This window comes from Rhipicephalus sanguineus, chromosome 2 (assembly GCF_013339695.2).
Source record: "Rhipicephalus sanguineus isolate Rsan-2018 chromosome 2, BIME_Rsan_1.4, whole genome shotgun sequence".
Taxonomy (NCBI): Eukaryota; Metazoa; Arthropoda; class Arachnida; order Ixodida; family Ixodidae; genus Rhipicephalus; species Rhipicephalus sanguineus.
Genome location: NC_051177.1, coordinates 122,587,544 through 122,611,207, shown reverse-complemented (window position 1 = coordinate 122,611,207; position 23,664 = coordinate 122,587,544).

The window sequence follows — 23,664 nt, the reverse complement described above, 5'->3', positions numbered from 1 at the left end:
TCGTTTAGGAACCTCACGTACACGTGTTATTTAGCGCGAAGGCTTACGTGCCATTTCGTGTGGAGGTTTATATCCGCGAGTGGCTTTCCGCCGCGGTGGAGCAGAGGTTATGGTGCTCGGCTGCTGACCCTAAGGTCGCGACCGACCACGCCGGTCACATTTCGATGGAAGCGAATAGCTTGAGGCCAGTGTGCCGTGCGATGTCAATGCTCGTTAAAGAACATCAGATGGTCAAAATTTCCCGAGCCCTTCACTACGGCGTCTCTCATAATCATATCACTGTACTGGGACGTAAAACCCCAGATGATATTATTATCCGCGAGTGGAGCTCTCGCGAAGGAAACGTTTACGGTGGCAGCTGGCTAGTTTATTCGCTTGCTTGCTCGTTCATTGAGCAGCGAGTATAGTTCGTATGTCAAGTACGTCTACGAGGCGCACTTGCGCGTTATGGTTGTTGCGTCTAATGTCTTAACGAATCAACCAACGCTGTCTAAATGTATCGACTGGAAATGATGTACGCCTTCTGGCGCACTCTTCTTTCAATGAAGCTCCGAGCTGCTGCTTGCACAGACAGTCATTTTCTAAATAAACAATAGTCGCCACTCTTTAACTAGCATAATACCGCCAGCACCCATTGCACATGTGTTTCTTGCACTCTAAAAACTGTCCGTACCCTTTGTGGAGTCTTCTTGCCCCTCACCAATAACCGTCCTCTGACTAGTTTGCGCTTCCTTTCTTGAAAACTCGGCGCTCGCCACTTTCCTATCAAGGTGCTGTTTAATAACACGCACGCCATTCGTCACCTGGAAGTACGGCGCGCCCGGCGATAATGCAAGGAAAGACACGCGAGATTGATGGTTATTGTTTCGGGACAGGAATACGCCTCATAGCACGCAGAGATTTGGTGAAAAAGATAAAAACAAGCGATCCAGATGCTGGATATCATTTTGTGGGAAAGAGATGCCTCAAATAAGCGCTTTTGTATTGCAGTGTACAGTGCTACATCATACAGGCACGTATAGCGGCATTAACTATATTTACCCAACCGATACATCGGAACGGCTACCTCTAGTGCGTACTGGCAGCCTCAGTGCGTCATTGGTATGCGCGGTGAATTCGCCTCGCGAGGACGACATGTACAATGTATCAGTTTCAGAAGGCTTCATGTAGAGCGCGACATTAACGTTCAACATTACACATGTCCTTTACAAACGTGTCCTAACATCTCCTAAACAACATATAATTAAAAAAAAGGATACCAAGAGCTAGACGGCTAGTGCGAATGCTTAAAGCGCTCCGCCTGGCAAGCGCGCGCTCCCTTTGCGAAGCGTCGTCTGCTATGCAAGAGCAAGGTAGGTGGCGCCATGCTCGAAAAGAGAGTGCGAAGGAGAGGAGAACGAGGAGGAACGCGAGCGGAGGAGGAAAGTGTCGCTACTTTACGAAGTTTCAGGGGCTTTAAGCTTCTCACAAGTCCTTACGTTTCCCGACAAATCCTGGCATTTAATTGGCCCTTAGCTTAAGTTAACGTATGCTCCTATATCACATGCGTCAGGTATAACTCTTAACTTGATTCAGAACGTTCGATTTTTCATTACTTTTGATGCAAAAGTTTGCATGAAATTGGTGTGCGACTTTTATGATTTATTTGTAGTAATGTGTCTGAATTCGAACTATATTCGAATGTTTTTCTTGCTTACCTCACTGCTTCCCGAACAGGGATGTAGGCCAACTCAGCAAAGAGTTTTGTCTGTTTGCTTTTGCCTAATCTCGCTAGCATGAAACATTGTCATTTACCCGTGCCGAAATAATAATCAATCAATCAATCAATCAATCAATCAATCAATCAATCAATCAATCAATCAATCAATCAATCAATCAATCAATCAATCATTTATTTAACGTGCCCAGGAACAACCGTGAGGTCTTTGTGCAGGCGCACGCAAAAATAAAATCAAATAATAATAATATTAATAATAATAATAATAATAATAATAATAATAATAATAATAATAATAATAATAATAATAATAATAATAATAATAGCAATAATAATAATAATAATAATAATAATAATAATAATAATAATAATCTCGCTAGCATGAAACATTGTCATTTCACAGAGAAAAAGTGCAGCCTGCTCTTGGACTTTCTGGCGTTTAATTCCCTAGTACAACATAATTCAGTCGTCAATTCCAGTGGCAACGTCTTAGACCTGTGTGTGTCAAACGATCAACCCCTTGAAGTTTCCCGCTCCAACATCTCTCTTGTACGTCCGGACAAATTCCACCCACCACTAAACGTAAGATTATCTGCATCAGCCGAAACAACGAGCTACAGCAGTTACGTAAACAAATCTCCAAGATTTGCGTTCAAGCGAGGTGATTACACGGGCCTCTATCATCACTTGTCCACCGTTGAGTGGTCACAGGTTACTGACAAACCTAATGTTGATGACCAGGTTGATCGGTTTACGGAGCTTGTACTGAGCAGCATGCTTAATTTTATTCCCCAGTATACACCTAAACAACGTAAATACCCCCACTGGTTCTCATCTGAACTTATCAGTGCACTGAAGCATAAAGATCACGCACACTGGAAATCTAAATGTTCTCCATCCAGCGAGTGGAATGAAGAGTTCAGCTTTTTTCTAACTCTCTCTAAACGCCTATATAAACGGGATCATAGTTCGTACATTGAATTCTTAGAAAAAAGCGCCTCTGACGGGCCGGCTGAGTTTTGGAAGTATGTACGTAAACGGTCTAGCAAAAGCGGAGAGTCCTTCAGACTACTAGACTCAAATGGGGTAGAAGTGCATGCCGTCGCTGACTGTTTTGCCACACATTTCTCATCCGTTTATAAGGCCTCAGACTCCAGCACTGATATCAGACAACAGCCCAAGGCAGTTAGCTCATCCAGTGCTTTGTCGCTGGATGAAAATCTTATCAGCGAATGCATTAAGCGCTTAAAACCATCCTTATCATGCGGCCCAGATGGCATCCCCTCCGCCATACTAAAAGCATATGGTACTATATTTGTCCCAGTACTGACTACGATATTTAATAACTGCCTGGACACTTCCACATTTCCTAGCATGTGGAAAACTGCTCGTGTTTTCCCAGTATTTAAGTCGGGCTCTAAGACAGATGTTTCTAATTATCGCCCGATTTCTCTACTATGTGCCACATCAAAGATCTTCGAACTGGCTCTTCACAAAATATTGTCTTTTAGTGTGAAAAACTCATTGATTCCAAATCAACATGGTTTTCTTGCTGGCCGCTCAACTACCACAAATCTTGCTAGTTTCATGACGCAGATCTCCACACCTATTTCTCAGAGAGGACAGGTTGACGCAATCTACTGTGACCTGAGCAAGGCCTTTGACGTAGTCAGCCACACACTGATTATGGTTAAACTTGCGAACTTTGACGTTGACTTGTCGATTGTGAATCTCTTGCACAGCTATCTGCTCAATAGATCTTGTTATGTTGCCGTGAATGGCCAAACCTCTTCTTTGTATAAAGTGACTAGTGGGGTCCCTCAAGGGTCGGTATTAGGCCCACTCCTATTTTTAATTTACGTTAATGATGTTTCTTTTGCCATCCGTAATTCTTCTTTCCTCTTGTATGCCGATGACATCAAGATATTTAAGGAAATTCATTCAGTTAACGACTGTCGCTTGCTGCAGTCAGATTTGTGTTCTTTTTCCGAATGGTGCAACGGCAATAACCTTTCTCTAAATACCTCAAAGACAAAATTCATGTCTATCACTCGCAAAACATCTAGCGTGTCATTTCAATACTTTGTCAATTCTGTGCCGTTATGCAAGGTTTATGAAATCAGTGATCTTGGTGTTATTGTTGACAGCGCGTTAAACTTTTCTTCTCACGTTAAGCGTGCTGCTATGCGGGGCCTTCGTTCTCTCGGATGTGTTTGTAGAATATCTCGAGAATTCAGGTCTCCCATGGCCCTACACAAATTGTACACCGCAATATGTCTTCCGCAACTTGAGTATGCGTCCGTGATATGGAATGGCATTGCTCAATCCAGCGCTAACACCATTGAACGAGTCCAGAAAAAATTCCTCAGCATATATAACCATCGCTTTGCTAAAAATGACTCTGGATCTCGTTCAAGTACTGCTGAATCATTATCACTGCCATCGCTTCACTGCCGACGAAATCGTTCTGATCTCTTATTTCTCTACAAGCTAGTCCACGGTATCATATCCTGCCCTGTACTTCTCAATTGTGTTAATTTTCGAATTCCGCGTAAGTTAACCAGAGAGAACAGACCGTTTCATGTACCCGCCTGCTTCTTCCAACACTCTACCATTCACAGAATACAAAGTCTTTATAATAATAATTTTCTTGATCTTGACGTTTTTCATAGACCACAATCATTGTTTTTATCCGAGCTTTGCACTGTTTTGACATAGTATGGCACAATGTACAAAGTCTTCCCTTCTCCGTCTTTCCGCATAGTTGTATATGTGCAACCTAATTTTTTATTCCCCTTCAATATTTCTCATATTGTCTTATTTTACTCCTCCCCTTTTGTGTTCATTTCTCTTTGTGTACGTGTTTTTGCTCTTTTTATTTCTGAAGACTGTCTGTATTGTATTGTTTATTTTTATTGATTTTTTTTGCGTGTGCCTGCACAAAGACCTCACGGTTGTTCCTGGGCACTTTAAATAAATGATTGATTGATTGATTATTATTATTATTATTATTATTATTATTATTATTATTATTATTATTATTATTATTATTATTATTATTATTATTATTATTATTATTATTATTATTATTATTATTATATACTATGCAGTACGTCACAATTGGCTCTCGCGCGTGACAGTCATTGCTTTATGGAAGGCAATGTCTTCATCCTTTTTATACCGTGACGTACTGCGCAGTTTGAGCGGCACTCGTCAATTGTTTACCGTTGGGAATTTCGCGTACGCCAATTTTATGTCTCATAACAGCGTTCATGTGCTGGTAAAAAAAATAGGTCGCTGATATCATTCGGCTTAGTTGCAGACAGACCTTGTACACAAGGCCTCTTCGCTACTATAAATGGGCATGTACTATTGCGCTTAATGTAGGTTGCTACGCAGATGCTTGTGGTTAAAGGGGCTCTGGGACTGCCCGGTGGCTCCAGCGTTCACTTACTTGCCGAGATAAACCGTAGTCCAATTACTGCAGTAGCGCATACGTTAAAGAAGGAAACTGACAGGTGCACGCAACTTACGTTTGTTCACATAAAAGGAAAAACAATTGCGTATACCGTGTTGCAGCGTGTAGTGCAACGGGTACTGCAGTATACTTTGCAAGACCAAACTTTAAATTTTCTCAAACGCGCGAGGATTTGTGTTGGAGTACTTGAAATACCGATTCCATGCATATAGTTCCATCACCGGTATCCTGGGAAGAGTACGTCACAGCAGGAGACAAAGTGGCCTAGATATATAGATAGATGCAAGCTTTAATGAATAGCTGCTAACCGGGCTGATAGCCTGGTGCGCTTCACTCGGAGTGTGTGGCAATAATTACGATACACATATCGACCACGTAAGCACAAACACAAAAAAACAGCTTCAACACTCAGACACATAAAATATTCGTTCCTATAAGGGTATCTCTTAAACCAAAAGGAAACCTTAACGACCCGCTTCGACCTGCGTGAAGGGGTTCGAAGCAGCGACGTAACAAGCTTCGCCCGCTGGTCTCCATCGTTCGGGTTTAATTGGTCTCGATCGTGCGCGCTCTGCGGGATTCCGCGAAGCGCGTGCAAAAGGCGGATGCTCGGCCGACCCACATTTCCACAGCGCACTGGGCGGTCTCCTTAGCGGGCGCGGACGCAAAGATGGTTCCCGTTCGTAGTCTGTGCAAGCCTATAACGCCCGCAAGGCAACAACGATCGACTCGCGAGAAGGGACAGCAAAAATGTTCAGGAACGACGCAGCAGCGAGATTGGCGCCGGCCAATTAGAAATAGGGAGTCACGATAAGGTCGCTGTTAGCGCGAGCGGCATGCTATATATATGTATTTATGTACATATTTATATATCTGTGCTTCGCCGCTCACGGTGACATTTGTGTTTTATCAGTACGAAGGAAAGGTTCGTAGTCGACCTAAAAGTTGCCGCAGCAAAGAGCTGCTGTTGGTTGTTTGTGAGATTGAATCCGTGCAGCGAGTGTAAGAACTATGTGGAGAAGACACCAGCTACGCAGAAACTCCATTCGCGCTGCTATTTACGCGTGTTAGTGGTTGACGCAGCGGTTGACGAGCTGAACGTTTTGTCTTCAGCGAACGATAGTGATTATATGGCAGCGCAGAGGTCAGGCGCTGGCCAACTCCAAGATCTCTTTACAGGTTATTACCTAGGTTTTTAGACGTAACATTCTAAAAATGGTCAGAAGGGCCTTGTCGGTAAACACGGCGTAACGTCTTGTGCGCATTGGTGTGCAACAAAGAAGTTGACAGAGTGCAGGGTTCTTTCGAAACAGACAAATAATGTCGCAAGCGAGATAATCAAAGCTGAATGAATACTTACACATTCTAAAGGTTGTTTATGTCGGTATGTTCTCTGCTGCCCTCCTGTAGGCAAGAAGCATGGATGCCTTCAGCTATTTCTGCTATCAGTGTGCGCCAATAACCTTCTGGCAATTTATTTTATCGCGTTGCGTAACACGCGTGGCTGTTGTGCTTTCGTTTGACGTGCATATTTAGCGCTGTATTCTGAAACAGAAAGTCTAATAAAGGTCAGTGCTTTTCTAAGTGTGTAGCACTTTAGGGGCCCGGCTTGTCGTCTACCCATAGATCTCATGTGGCGTGATCACGCACAAGACTAAGTGGCAATACAGGCTTAAAACGAGGCTAGAAATGCTCAAAACCGGGTAAATTAAACGAACGAAGTCTAAAATTATATAATTAACAGAAATAACCACGAAGTAATCGCAATAATTAACTTAAAATAGCTAAAATATCGCCAGGACTGCGCAGAACACGCAGCACAGTCACAGCGTAAGCTGAAAGAGCGGCCTTCCCTGAGCCCGTTGTAGACTCTCTTAGGGCAATTAATACAAGTACACATGCAAGGTACCCACTACGCCATAAACCACCGTAACTTTCATGAAGTAGGGAAGCACCCACTATGCCATTATTCGCCATTCTGCGGATAAGCGCGGTACCCGCTACACATCTGTAAGGCATTATGTGCACTTTGTTTGGGCTGTGGTTGATGACGATGAAGAATTATTGCTGAGCGTTTTATAATGGGTTGGAAGCATTCAACGACCCACTCGTTGCGCAATTCGCATTGTGTGACGCCTGGTTGTTATTTTACTCTTTTACGACGCTGTATTACATATGTTAACACGATTCCTTGACCGACATGACACACGTATAGGGTATTTTTGCAAAGGAGTTTCAGGCACCAGCGTGGCTCTGTGGTAGAATGCACGACTGCCATGCAGCGGGCCCGGGTTAAAATCCCATCCATTCCTAGATATCTTTTCTCATTTCATTTTTAACACGACAGTGTTTTATGTCGGGGTCCACCAAGCCTTTCATGGCGTGTTTCCGTCACGGAAATACGTCAGCAAAATGAACGCCATCAGATGGCAAAGAAAAAACTAAGAAATAGTTCCGTTGACAAGAGTCGAACCCATGATGAAGAATTATTGCTGAGCGTTGAAGAATTATTGCTGAGCGTTTTATAATGGGTTGGAAGCATTCAACGACCCACTCGTTGCGCAATTCGCATTGTGTGACGCCTGGTTGTTATTTTACTCTTTTACGACGCTGTATTACATATGTTAACACGATTCCTTGACCGACATGACACCCGTATAGGGTATTTTTGCAAAGGAGTTTCAGGCACCAGCGTGGCTCTGTGGTAGAATGCACGACTGCCATGCAGCGGGCCCGGGTTAAAATCCCATCCATTCCTAGATATCTTTTCTCATTTCATTTTTAACACGACAGTGTTTTATGTCGGGGTCCACCAAGCCTTTCATGGCGTGTTTCCGTCACGGAAATACGTCAGCAAAATGAACGCCATCAGATGGCAAAGAAAAAACTAAGAAATAGTTCCGTTGACAAGAGTCGAACCCATGATCGGGCGTTTTTTCCTATTTCTCGCGATAGCGGTTACGGACACCAGCGGTGGCACAGGCGTATAACTACGGCGCCAAAGTCGGCTATTGTTTTGATCTCATAACAGCTTTGGCTGTAATATAGAAGGTTCTCAAACACGCCGAGAGCACAGAGTGGCTGCTTACCAATGGCTAGGTAGGTGGTGGGTGGAAGCAAAGAATAACAGCCACCGCCGGTGGTATCTGTCGCCCAGGTTGACGCCATCGCTTCATCTTGTAAAGTGAGTTGAGGGCACGCAACCTCACCCGCTATTAGAGGTGCTAATTCTTGGTTGCTTCTAGAATTTGTTTTTCTCATTTCCTTTTTTTTTCTTATTTCGCGCGATAGTGGTTACGGACACCGGGGGCTGCGGCGGCGGACAACTATACCCCAATGCCGTCGTGATCTGATAACAGCTTTCACTCAAAAAAAAAAAAAAAAAAAAAAAGAAAACACAGCGTATAGGGCACTTGCACTGATACTTGCTCTGTGCGCCTGCGCATATTACTGCTGGTCTCGCAGATTGTCGTCTCCGTAAGGCGCTGGCAAATCGTGCGGTCGATGTTCATTGCGATTTCGTTAAAAATAGGGAGGCTGTACTTCAAGCTAATTCAAGGCTGTGCTTTACAGAACAAGCTATACCCGTGCCACACGGGCGCAAAAGATGACATTCAGTAGTTAAGTTCTTAAGTTGCTGAATCCCATTTTCTTCGGCGGAGCTGCCACATGTGCAAACTTAATGGCATTTGACCCGATGATGAGATAACGGTGACTTCTGAAGGGAGCAATATTAAGGTAATGATAAAAAATAAGCAATCATTTTAACAATTCTAATCACCGTTAAAGGCTAGTAAAACATATTAATAAGCATAATACGTTGCCATTAGCTTGAGTTCCTTTCTGTATTTTACAACTTGACAACTTCTGCCAACGCTTGCACGATCCGAAGCCCAGAAGCAGCACTGCACCTGTCATGCCAAAACCTTTGCTTGCACTTCGCTAAGTGCAACTAGGACATAACATTCGATTTGTTAAAAGTATTGTATAAAATTTTTTTTTACGTTATGGACGAGATTTCAAATGCTTGAAGTACACTGCACCAAGCAAGCTTTGGTGTCGAGAAAATGCATTTCTTAGCCGAATGAGTTCCGGAGAAGGCATAAGGTGACGAATCGCATTCAGGCGAATGCCATTTGATTTGCCCGCGTGGCACTGCGCAAGTGGCAATAAATCTTAAGGCATTAACAAGTTGGCACGGGTATTGCGGAATGACATTAATTATGTAACAATGTTAAAGCTTTCGAGAATGCATTGTTGAATTAAATGCCTTTTTGTACTTAAAGGGGCCCTGCAACAATTTTTGTACTTAAAGGGGCCCTGCAAGGAGCCTCGACTACCGATCGGTAGTCGAGGCTTCTGAGAACACCCGAGCCAAACATTATAGCGAAGCACGTGATCTCAAATTCAGCAAAAAATCGTTCCCTCTTCTCTCGACAAATGATGCGATATGCCCAAATGACCGCACCATAGACCTATGTTCACGGCCATTGTCTGTCCGACCCGCCACGGTGGTCTAGTGGTTGTGGTGCTCGATTGCTGACCCGAAGGTTGTGGGATCAAATTTTCGATGGAGGCGAAAATGCTTGAGGCCTGTGTACTTAGATTTAGGCGCAGTGCACGTTAAAAAAACCTCAGGTGGTCGAAATTTCCGGAGCCCTCCACTACGGCGTCACTCATAATCATATCGTGGTTTTAGAACGTTAAACCCCAACAATTATTATTATTAAAGGCCATTGGCTGATTTGAGCATCGTGCCCGCGCGCTCGCTCGCAATCACACTGATAATGAGCCACGTGTTCGAAGAAAAAGAAAAGCGCTCAAGGACATAACGCGCGCGTGACGTAACTTCTTTCCCTTGTGCCATCCCTCCCTGCTTAGCTTCCAGCGCGCTCGTCGGGACGAGAGAAGAGAGAAAGAAATTACATCGGGCGACAAATCTCTATAACTTCGCTCGTATACTTGACGGATACCAAAAAATCTTGAGGCGGTCGATTCGTGAGGCAATAAACTCCTTTAACGATGTCATTCGATAGTTACTTGGAAAAGTGTTACGGGGCCCCTTTAATGCCGCTTTCAATCAAGTGTTGAACTGAAGAGTGCAAGTGCACTCGCTTGCTCACCTGTATTCTGCTTCGTTGTGCTGTAACGTGTGTATTGAATGTTAGAATTTTTTGGACTTATTTTTTACTTTCATTGTTTCATTTTAGGAGATTTTCTCCCCTGTTTGTACTGACTTTTAAAATCATGTACTTGTGCCCGATTGAGCGAGTCCTGCTTTGGCATATATGCCAACAGTTTGGATAAATAAAAAAAAGTATTTACAGTGCGACAGACCATGCCAACTTACCCGGTAATCCAGGTTATATCTCTTTCTACTTGCGCTACTCTCTAAGAGCGCACCTAAGATGCCTATAAAATAAGCCTACCTTGTCATTGTCAACAGCCTTTATGGTAATGGTATTACTGGGAAAGGCACGACCCCCTTGTGGTAACCACCTGTTAAAGGGGCCCTGCGACACTTTTTCAGCATGGTCAGAAAACGCTACCGATCGGTAGTCGAGGCTCCCGAGAACATTAAGAGGTAAGGGGGTCTGAGCTTGTTGGTAAGGCTTCATGGGTTCGAAACAGCGCGTAACATAGGAGGACACAGAAAGAACCTGTCTGTTTCTTTCTGTGGACACAGAAATTCGAGGACACAGAAAGTCCTGTCTGTTTCTTTCTGTGTCTTCGTATTTTACACGCTGTTTCAAATCACGAGAACACGCGAGCCAAACATTATTGCGCAGCACGCGGGCTGGGATTTACAATAAATTCTTACAGTCAGCTAAAAGTCGCTTCCTCTTCTCTCGACAAATGATGCTACTGACTCAAAACCACTGCGTCACTGCCACAACCTTACTGTACACAACCTCCACGAAATTGGGTGATTTGAGCATGGCGCGCTCGGTAGTTATTGCGGCCGCCGCTGGAGGCTGCCACTTGCCCACGCGCGCGCGCGATCGCACTGAAAGAACGCCGCGCCTTCGAATAAAAAAAAATCCGGCAGATCCCACGCACTGTGGGAATCGATGTAATGCGAAGCAGCCAGCAAAGAGCTGCATACATCTTTGTTTATTTTTGAGCCAAATGAAATCATTCATGCCATGGCATCTAGTTCACCATATATCGCATGTTTGCCATGCACGCGTGCATGTACAATCTGGTATATACCATGCCAATGAAACGTATATTCTGGTATATACACTGCATGACCGGTCACTTATGTTCATCACGCACTCCTGTCATGCCATACCAATTTTGGTATATATCCAGTTATCTAAACGGCCGGAAGCGCACCATAACATTGTCATGTAAATCATACCGTACATGACATGCATAACGTAATTCGCATGTTAGGACCTGTCATTTATGTTCGTCATACAGTCACATCGCACAATACCAATTTTGGTGTATATCAAACGAGCGAAACGGCCGCGAGTCAACCATGAGCGTGGCATGTAAATCATGCCACACATGTCATGCATGTCACGGTTATCGTGTTACCACCTGTCACTTATGTTCGTCATACATTCGCGTCACGCAATGCCAATTTTGGTGTATATCAAGCTAGCGAAACGGCCGCGATCGGAAAATGAGCGTGGCATGTAAATCATGCCGTAAATGATATGCATATCATAATTTTCAAGTTACCACCTGTCAAATATGTTTGTCATACAGTCACGTCGCGCAATACCAATTTTGGTGTATATCAAGCGAGCGAAACGGCCGCGAGCGCATCATGAGCGTGGCATGTAAATCATGTCGCACATGACTTGCCTGTCACGATTTTCATCTTACCACCTCTCATTTACGTTCGTCATACAGGCGCGTCGTGCAATACCAATTTTGGCGTATATCAAGCCAGTGAAACATCCGCGAATGCACCATGAGCATGTAAATGATGACATACATGACATACATGTCATGGTTTTCATGTTACCATCTGTTGTTATTCATGTTCTTCATACAGTCACATCGCGCAATACCAATTTTGGTGTATATCAACCTAGCGAAACGGCCGCGAGTGCGTCATGAGCGTGGCATGTAAACTATGTCCTGCATGACACGCGTGTCATGATTTCCATGTTACCACCTCTAATTTACGTTCTTCATACAGTCGCGTCGCGCAATACCAATTTTGGTGTATATCAAGCCAGCGAACGCGCCGCGAATGCACCATGAGCGTGGCATGTAAATCATGACATACATGACATGCATGTCATGTTTTTCATGTTACCACCTGTTATTAATGTTCTTCATACAGTCACATCGCGCAATACCAATTTTGGTGTATATCAACCTAGCGAAACGGCGGCGAGTGCGTCATGAGCGTGGAATGTAAATCATGACGTGCATGACACGCGTGTCATGATTTTCATGTTACCACGTGTCAGTTATGTTCGTCATGTCGAAATGTCTCGTCATACCAGTTTACGTATATATCCATTCATTTAAACGGCCTCGAGCGCCCCGAAACCTTGTCATGTAAATCATGCCGCACATGACATGCGTGTCATGATTTGCACGTTAGGACCTGTCATTATGTTCGCCATGAACTCTTGTCACGTCATACCAGTTTTGGCATATATGAAACTAACGGAATGGCCGCAAGAGCCCCAAGGCCGTGGAATGTAAATCATGCTGTTCATGACATGCATGTCATGATTTTCATGTTATGACCTGTCATTTATGTTCGTAATACGGTCATGTTATTCCATACCAATTTTAGTATACATGCGATTAACGAAACGGCCAGGAGAGCACAAAGTCGTAGGCGGCTAGATAGATAGATAGATAGATAGATAGATAGATAGATAGATAGATAGATAGATAGATAGATAGATAGATAGATAGATAGATAGATAGATAGATAGATAGATAGATAGATAGATACGCTCAAACTCGCAGAAGTTCGCTAAGAAATGCTTCGCATTTAATAAAAAAAAACATAAAGCTGGCGACAATGATGATGATGATATCTTGCCGAGACACCTGCTCGTGATCGCGGACTACGTATCCAAATCCACATTCTTCATGAAGTTTCGTTCGTTGGCTTGGCTCTGTGCTTGGCTTTGTCGGCTTAGCGCGCACATGGTCGCGTTCGCGTGTGTGGAGCGTTTGCTTGGTCGCTTGGTGCAACGTGAACTGTGTGTTGCGATTGCTTCGTCCGATTTCGCTGCCTGCGAAGATGCCGCCTCCAACGAAAACGCGGAAGTTCATCACGCTGGAAGATAAGGCTGCAATCATTAGTGAGGTGGAAAAGGGCAGGAAAAAAATGTACATCGCCGAAGAATTCGGCGTTGCGTGCAGCTCGCTGTCCACGATTCTGCGCTGATCCGCGCTGATCCAGTGGAGCCGGAAGAAGATTCGCCTGTAGGCGCACTTGATGACGGTACTGGTGACAGCGCAGTGCGCCGTCACTGACCAGTGCATGGGGCGAACTTCGTGCCGTGGCAAACGAGATTCCCGATCGAGAGGCATGAAATCGCTGCATGGTAAGGTCCATCAAAGCAAACTTACTGACTTTTGGAAATAAATTGTATTTTTTGTAAATTCCATGTCTTTTCTGCCGCATTCTCGCGCCAACGAAATTCCCGCAAGAGCGAAATTTTGTGCTTTCCCTGCCGATTTTGTTATTGCGGGTTTCAGCTGTAGAGGAATTGTACGGAGCATTCACGGTTTACCCGATTATCTCTGAGCCAGCTCCTCAATCATCATTCACTTCGTGGATATGGCGCGATTTTTATCCTTGTGTTTGCTTCACTCACGTGCACCTTATACTATAGGTGCAACGTGTAAAAAGCAGAAAAACCTTCAATTAAGCGAAGAAACAAATAAAAGCGCTCTGCCTTGTGCGTTCTAAAAGTAAATTGAACGATGTCATGACTCACTCGCACGTAGTCCTTAAATAATTAATTAATAGTTAAGAACAAACCTTGCGCAACTGCAGATGCTACATACGTATACTGTAGAACTCGTGCGAATCTTTACGCTGAACCATTCTTTCGCACTGCTCGCCACGTGGGCTGAACCGCTGCAAAAATATGTGTACCGGGACACCTTATGGCTCTCCCATAGCAAAGTACATATTGTCCTCTAAATCATTCACAATTTGTTCTAAAGACGTCCCTTCATTTATTATTTTTTTGTAACCGGGTTGGCGTTCTGCTCTGTCATAGTAGAGTACATGCATATAGTACTCCATATCGTTCACCACTTGTTCCAAAAACGTACGCACTTGTCATTTGTGCAGTGTACTTATTACCTTATACAATTACGGTCATCTGGACTGTTGATACAAGTGCCCAATAAAATTCCCTATGTGGCTGACAGAACAATTAGAAAGGCATGGTGAAGAAGCCTCCCTCACAAAACGGCACATATGTTTTTTTGTGTTTTTTTTTTCGTGGTGCGGAAAGGAAATATTCAATTTCCTCTGCATGTCTGTTTGAAGAAACTCTTTCACTGGCGCACATTAGGAAAAGTCGTGAGTTAACATGAAGCCCCATATGAGTCAACCTGTGGCGGCACCCCAATTGTCCGCCACATGCTGGCCTCGTCAAGCTGTCCTGGCCTCGTCAAGCTGTCCATAAACAGCTTTTACTCAGTGAACCTCTCCAGAACGTGTATATGAGCTCGCGCACATATACGCATGTGGCAGCAGTTACCAATGATGAGTGTTACCGAGTGTATGTGTGTAAGTTTCGTCTGTTTTTCCTGCGAGTGATCCGTAACCTACTACAGTGAAATATTGTGCAAATAGGACAGATGATATCTGTATCTTCGTGTATGTATACTTGTCGTTTGTACGATGTGTCCGTTGCCTGTTACGGCTATACTGTCACTCGGACCGTTGTTGCCATTTCCCAATTAAATTCCCTGTGCGGGTGGCCGCCTTTTTCAATGATACTTCCAGCATCAGGATCATTTTGAATTTTCTCTTATGAGCAATTTTATCGCGAGACGTTTTCATGAATGCGGGCCCAGGTCAGTTTCACTAGCTGGCGCGAGCTAGTCAAGTTTTAAAAAAAAGAAAAAAAGGTGGGAGGAGGAGGAGTTGTATTGGAAAGAGCTGTGAATAGGCGTGTATAAAACGCACGTTTCCTCCAACTTCTTTCTCTCTTTCTAATCAGAATGAACGTTCGCGGCATTGCTGTTTGGTCGAAGAATTAATGCGGATCGTACCACACTTACCACCATGCTCTTGATGCCTCATTTGCCAAAACTGCTGCGCGCATTTCTCCCCACTTTGCGTTTCCCTAACTTTTCCACGCCAGTTTGTAATTCTCTTCACTGGTCAGGCTGACTTCATCGCGGTTAGCGTAAGTTACTTCATCACACACCGTTGAACATATATATATTTTTTCACATATCCTACTAATACACTAAACTTACCCGGAGAACCATGAAAAAACTCGAGAACATTCTCCTCGGTGAATGTGAGTGACAGCAGAGCTGACGGGCGCAATATCTCCTCCGTGAGTTGTCCAAGGAATGCGCAAGCGTATAATTTTATAGGAAACTGAGGCCTTCCCTAGACCGCTGTTTTCGGGCGGTGTCCGCATATGGTGTCTTGTTTGTAGCGTTCGTCAGCATCTTGAGCGGCCCCTTAAAGGGTGCATGGCGAAACGCATGTGAAATATTCGCAAGGACAGAATTTTTCTGACGTGTGCAGTTCTGAATGTCGGCTTTACATAATGAGGATTATTATTATTATTATTATTATTATTATTATTATTATTATTATTATTATTATTATTATTATTATTATTATTATTATTATTATTATTATTATTATTATTATTATTATTATTGCCCTGCCCTTTGCAACGGGTGATCAGACGGGAACACGGATCTGGCGTAAAAAAAAACAAAAAAAAAACGCCAGGCCTGCGCGGAAAGCGCAGCACAGTCACAGCGAAAGCTGGAAGAGCGGCATTCCTAGAGCCCGTTGTAAACTCTCTTGGGGCTACTAATACAAGTACACTAGCAAGGTACCCACTACGCCATAAATCACAATATTTGTGAAGTTGGGAAGCACCTACAACGCCATTATTCGTCATCGTGCGCGGAAGCGAGGTTCCAGCTACACATATGTAAGGCATTATGTGCACTTTGTTTACGTGACGACTGACGACGATGAAGAATTATGGCTCAGCCCTTTGTAATGGGTTGGAAGCTTTAAACGGCTCACCAGTTACGTAATTCACTTTGTGTGACGCCCGGTCGCTATTTCACTCTCTCACCATGCAATATTACATACGTTGGCGTGAGAAAGAGAGACAGAGAGAGGTGGGAAGAACTTTATTGAGACTCTGAGGAAATGGATGATGGGCTTATGGTCTTCCTTGGTAACCAATGCAAGTGCACTTGCGAGGAACCCACTACACTATAAATCATCATAATTTCTGTGAAGTAGGGAAGCAGCCACTGTGCCATTTTTCGTCATTCAACGGAGAGCCGTGGTACCCGCTAAAATCATGTAAGGCATTATGCGCGCTTTGTTGGTGTTGTGCCTGATGAAAGAATTCGCGTTGTGTGGTGCGTGGTTGTTATTTCACTCTTCTACCACACTAAATTACATATGTTAATGTGGTTCCTTCTGGATGATGAAGCCTGTATAGCGTCTTTTTGCAAGCCAGTTCCAAGCACCGGCATGGCTCTGAGGTACAACACTGGGCTCCCACGCAGAGGGCCCAGGTTTGAGCCCCGTTCCATCCTGGAAATTTTTTCTTATTTCGTTTTTTTTTTATTTCGAGCGATAGTGGTTACGGACACCGGCAGCGGCGGCGGCGGCGGACAACTACGGCGCCAAAAACGGCCATTGAAATGATCTCATAACAGCTTTCGCTGTAAAACTTCCAGTCACTGGTTTGGTGTATATGCTGCGGGATATGTTCGATCCTGCAGATTCGCACGCCACCAGCGTTCCAATCTTCGCTTCATAGTTTCCACTGCCTCCCACTGCGCTTCCTCTTGCGACTCCCGCAAGCCTAGCGCAATCATTGCACGTTGTGCTGCAGAGTAGGATTGCCAGGTTTGGCTACTTTGCACCAATTTGGCTACTTTTTTAGGCCGGCGGCGGCAGAAAAAACGCCTTGGCTACTTCTTGGCTACTTTCCCTTTCCCTAGATTTTATCCAAAATACCAATATCTGGTGATGTCGCAGCCGTTGCCGTTCGAGTATGCAATGTCAAAACATGGCGGACAAGGCGTGTTTCCTGCTTCCGAAATACAATTAATTTGGAACTTGCATTACACAAGCCAAGACTTTTGGATACGTGGCGGGGACTAGGGGGAAAATGTTGCACGGAGCCTGAATTTGCCGACAACCTATATCGCGGATAACTGTAATTGGATGTAAATATGACAATCGAATGCCCTCCGCATCCAGGCTGCTCTGCACTCATTAACATTAGAAATCACATTTCCGAAGAACTGCTTGTGCCATTTTTTTAATGTTAGGTATGGACTGCGGCTCAGAAATATAAAATGCTCGCACTTCGGCATCACACAAAAAATGATTACCGAAATGACTACAACTGTGAATTCGAGCCCACTTTTAGGCCCTACTCATTGCCGCCACATCGCCGTTACTTCTAGTCTATTTAAGAAAAATAACGCGAGACGCTTTAAGGGTCATTTTTGCAACAGCGCGATAAAGTCATCTTGTACAAAATGACCGCTAAAATCAACAATTTATGTTTGAATATAAGCCATTTTGACATTGAAAGGTTCAAGCTGTACTAAATTACATTTTCACCAAAAGGCTTCTGCATTTATTCATTTGAATGAAAACGCCGCCGTCCTCTTCCTACACGCGTGGCTACTTTTGGCTACATTGGCGGCGCTTGGCTAAAGTTGGCTACTTTATGGCTAGTTTTTCCAGTTTTCTGGCTATGTTTTGCCTTTTTGACCTGGCAACCCTGCTGCAGAGAGCGTTTATTCCACCGCTAGTACACCACCGTATAACAATGGGTAGCAGCCTTGACAGGCGCGCCGCCGCATCGGCCAATGGCGAGACGGTGACCGCTGTTGTTGGTCGACGAGCTCGGTGCACGCACGCAGCGATCCGCTGAAAACCAGCGTATAACTGCCCCGCTGTAAGATGCGCGCTTTGCGCGGCACCATTTACGACCAGCTTCTTCGCAAGCCCACCTCTAACATGCCGATCGAAACATTCCCAGCTCACTTAGCCTTGCGGACGTCAAGAATCCTATATATGATGATCGCTAGAGACATGCTGAACAATGAACGCTTCAGCTCGCGTGTGCCTGCGTGCAGTTACTTATCTACTCTCCCTCTATATACATCTTCTTTAACAGCGGCGCTGTTTTAGCTGTAGTTCCTATGCAAATCGTGCCCAGGAACACGGCCGGCGCGCTCTCTCTTCATCCTCTTCTTCATCTGCTTCGCTCCGCGAACACGTGCGCCCGGCGCGCGCTCTCCCGCTGGGCCGATTTGTCCGACGTGGGAAGCAATAGCTCGGATGGGCGAGATGACGAACACAGGGAGAGCGAGACAGAAAGAGAAAGAGAGAGAGAAATGCCCGTGTGTTCGTTGCACTACGGTGTGAACTGCGTCCGTTTGTTCCATGAGCGGGAGAGACCCCACGCCCTTTAGCAGCTGTTGCAACCGCCTTTAGATTGCCGCAGGCGTTCATGGCGTCCAAGGTAGGCTGCTGCTTTAAAAAGAAGCGTCAGACGGAAGCTTCCATCTAAGAATGTACTGCATCGTATTCATACCACGCAAAATATTTTTGCACCGTGTCAATGGCGTTCCTACCAGACAAGGAAGCATGGGAGCGGATACTCTGAGCACGGGACGCCCGTGACACCCATACCACTTTGCCGTGACCAGATCCTCCTTGCCCGTGACACTGTCCACAAGGCTTCGGTCTCGAGTGGGTTGATGCTGGCAAATGCGCAATACTGAGCGGTATGTCGCAAGTGGGACATCGAACGAAGAGACGCACCAAAGTGCCAACTTGTGAAACGAGGCATACAGAGGTTGCTTGCTTTATTAAAAGAATTGTACTCTTTTTGACGTACATTTGTTGTTTTGAGAGTTTTAAGGTACCGCTTATCATCTTACTGCGTCCTTCCGTAGCAAACAAAGAGATCAGATGGTACACCTACAAGGCCATTATGGATGGGACTTAGCCCTGCTAGAAAAGAAACGTGTCTTGGGTATGCTGTCCCAGATACTGACGATGATGTAAAATAGAATAGGTTGCCCTACTTGAAACTATCATGAGCTGGTAAGAGAGGGAGATATAAGTTAATAGCACAAAACGAGGGAAAGAGAGTGCGAAATCAGAAATTGCACAGACCAGCCATAATTAAGATGTATGGGGTGGGATAAAACGACCTGAATATACACCGATATATCAGCAGAGAAAGTCCATTCGATGGCTGCTGTTGCTCGATTAAAATTTATTGTAGAATATTTCGTGTGGCTCCATCTTCTAACCTCGTACAAGATCTCACAAAAGAACTAAAAACAAAACGGCGCATTTACTAGGCAGGTTTTTTGTTATAGCTCAGCGGTCGGCACGGGCTGAGGCAAGGACAAGACCAGGCTGAGCTCGGTTTGTTACCCAACACCCCCCCCCCCCTCCCCCCCGGTGAGAGGTTAAAAATTGGGGCAGGGAGAGACATGATTAGGCAGGTGAGAGTGAGGAGGAGGTGAACGCCACCAGATCCACTGTTACCTCTGTCTTCACGGCACTAGTGCGGAGCTGGCGCATTTTTTTTTGCTAATTTTTGTTAGGTTTTGCTCAGATTTCACCGAGTTAGCACCTTTTACACAACAGCTAGCCTGCCAGCCGCATCTTACAAATAACTACAGTAACATGACAAATAACACACTAGGGTGCAAATATAACGCACACGAAACAACCTGAAACGCACGAAGTAACACGAATGCGGCGTCGCCGACGTTCGACTTACCGCGGGAGTCCGCGGGGTCGATCCGCGGAATCGCCCCGCGGACTTCCCCACGAGAGACGACCGTCGACGAGAGGCGTCAAGCCCCGAAGAGCAAGCGCTCCGCTTCTCATGACCCTGCGTAACATCCTCGCTAGGCGGCGATGTTACGCCGCCTATCCCTTCCTCTTTCTTTCTTTCTTTCTTTCTTTCTTGCTTTCTTTCTTTCTTTCTGTTTTTTAACACGAAAGTGTTTTATGCCGGGGTCCACCAAGTACATCCGTCACGGATATGACGTTGATAAAATGGACGCCAACGGGTGAGAAAGAAAAAACCAAGAAAAAGATACCCCGCTGGGAATCGAACCCACGGCGTTGCGGCAGCGACGGCAAGCGCCCGACGCTCTACCGACTAAGCTAACTCGAGAGACGCTAGACACGGCGCGAACGCGCCTTATATCTTTCACACATTCTCTTTCGCGGCGGGCGGAGCGGGGTGGTGCCGCCATCTGTGAGATGTGAAAAGAAGTAATGCTTCGCGATCGACACTTACTAGCGCTTACTCCGAGATTTCGTGCGATATCGGAGGTCATGGTTAAAGCGTCTCGATACCAGAGAGGTAGACTGGCCGCGCTGGCGTCGCCGAGGCACCTTTACGCAGTTACGTTCTTTGCCTTTGGCTTCGTGTTAGCGTGCGTCGGCTCATCGGAGTAGTGCAGCTTCCACGTGCAGCAACGGGATTTCTCCGCCGCCGACTGCTTCAATTGCGAGAGCACCGACTAACAGAACTGCTGCAATATGTGTTGCAGAAAGCACGCGATTTCGACGGGCGAATGTCGTGCCTTGGTTGAGCGAGAGCAGCGCCTGCGAGACAGAGGCCAGCGGGACTCACGCGTTTGCGGCTCAGGCTGCGAACCTCTACCTCCCGTGGTGCTGAAGCGCAGTGTGTGTTATGTATGCATGAGCACAGTCGTCGGCTACCCATTACTAGAAAGCGCAACCCGTGCCGTTTCTCTCCTTAATTGACGACGCTTTGAAGAAGTGCATGCCGGGTACCAGTGTTGATTATGAGCTTGTTGATATCATCCTTACGCGGGATTCACGATTTGCTGTGCCCAAATATATGTTCACACCGTCAGCTACCACAACGGTTTAATGATGACCATGGGCGTTAGTCGTCGCGATAGAGACATGCTGTCAACATGGGTGCATCCACGTCAAACGGTGCTATAGCTGCCAAACACGAATAGACATTGTACAAGCTCTCATATATCACTACACAATAAGCACTACTTCTGTGAAGACACGTTTCACTTTCGTGTTATACCGATTCCTATGACGGAGGGATCAGCCATGTTTTTCTATCTTTCTCTTTCTTTCTTTCTTTCCTTCTTCCTTTTCCTTTCTTCCTCTCTTTCTCTCTCTCTCTCTCTTTCTTTATTTCCTTCTTTTTCCCTTTCTCTCTTTCTTTCTTTGCCATTGCGCAATGGAGGGCCTAACTGTTTCCTTGCTTCGTGCCGTGAAGCGGACTCCACGCCCACGGCAGCTATCAATCGGCCGTGCCATGCCATGAAGGCGCTACAGGTAACAACGACGGTCATGCGTTTATATCCTGGCAAAAATGAAATGTGGCAGCATTAAATGACAAGTGACCTCGATGAAAGATCAGATTGCCCCACATACCAGAAACGGCTGATCGCCGACAAGCCCACGATCGAGAGAGCATCCACTACTGTAAAATTGTTGTTGTTGTTGTTCCTCAGACATTTGGCGCAACCCACTTAGGGGGATAGGCCATGAATCGGACGGTGCCTTTTTTTAAAAAAATGAATTCACTTTTTGAAGGAAATGGTTTTAAAGGCGCATACAAGTATACGCGTGTGAGCGGCTCATTTTTGAGGGTCGCATTTTCATCGCACTCGCAGGCACCGAGGTTTTCGCGTTCGACGCCGCCACCGTAGTCTGTGAGCTGTAAAAGCTTCGCTTCAATGTACAGCCAATTTAAAGAACAATGTGCTGGATTGTGCGAGAGCCGTAAGATGGCCCTTGTACACCCAGCCATTTGTGCATTCGCTCCTCTGTGATCTGTGTTTAGGAATAATGGGAACAATTCAGAGTGCTATAGTGTACTCTACCATTGGATAGCTGTATGCAGCGTACCCTATAGCAGGCGACGAATTTGTACCAGCGCTGTCGACAGTTCAGCGATACTGTGTTCACGAGGATGGCTTGGCGGGCTAGTTAGCAGTGCAAAAGTGTTACAGCGCACACTGAGGAATGCAGAGTGAAGAGGAGACGGGGCATAGCGGCGGGAACAATGTACTCGGCTATGGCTATGGCGGCTATACTGTGTATGTTGAAAAGTAGTTATTTAGAGAGAGGTGTTTAGAAAACGGACTAGGGAATGGAACTGTCTCCCAGACGATATGGCCAATGAAATGGATAGTGAACTTTTTTCTCCCTGTGAACACATTATTGCTGTCGATAAGAATGGTCTTTTTATCCCGAAGTGTTCTGGTGTTTAAAATGTATGACTGTGATGTTTCTTATCTTTTGTGTAATTCAATATAGTTCGCGCGTTATTGTTTTTCTTTAAAGTATCTTGTGTATCGTTGTATCTATTGTTAATTGTGTTATGTTTAACTAATTGTGTTTGAACAAAATGTCGCCTAACGTTGCCATTTGGAAGAACGCCCTTCCCATATATAGGTCATTTCTGAAGGAGATTTGACGTCAGATTTCGAAAAACCTATCAATACTGATTTCTACCTCCAATGACAAAAATTTCGACGCCTATTCTGAAATATATATAGTTTTCGTTACACAGTGATGTTTCAATTCATAGTGACCGCACGGAGTGCCTCACAAAAAAAAAAATGCTTGAGACCAATTGCTGTCTCTGTAGCTTACCCAAACAAAGCGCTATTATTTGCAATAGACGAAAAAATAATGCGAGTACTATTTAGCAAGGTCACGAAACTTTATTCCGTGTGTTTGGGACCACTGCACGGGAGGGCAGTGAGCTGCGCTACACCCAGGTAGCACCACGGGGAAGTTCGAAAGAGAATGTCCGTGCGAAACATCAGACGACGTGTTTTGCAGGCGCTGTTAATTGACCCTTCTGGAAACGCAAGTTTTTTTCAAACACGCACGTGAAACCCTTTTCTTCTGCAACCCACCAATCGAATCAGCGATTATCCTATCTGAGGCATTTCCTACTGGACTACACAACTCTTATCCCAAAGTAACGCTGTAATAACACGCGTTTAGGGAGACAGCATGTCGTCCTCAACGTTTACCAGAAAACTCACAGGCTCCCTTATGCATTCGCCTAAGCGACTCGACGGCGAAAGCCATGTTCTCCATTTTCTTCTCATTCGATGTATTGTTCCTTCCCCGCCACCCTCCGAAAGCTTTCTGCACCTAACGTGGTTTTGTACTGCCTCCAGGATCTGCCTCTCCTGGCTTTGCATTGTCTCCGTGATCGCTCCACCGTTGACA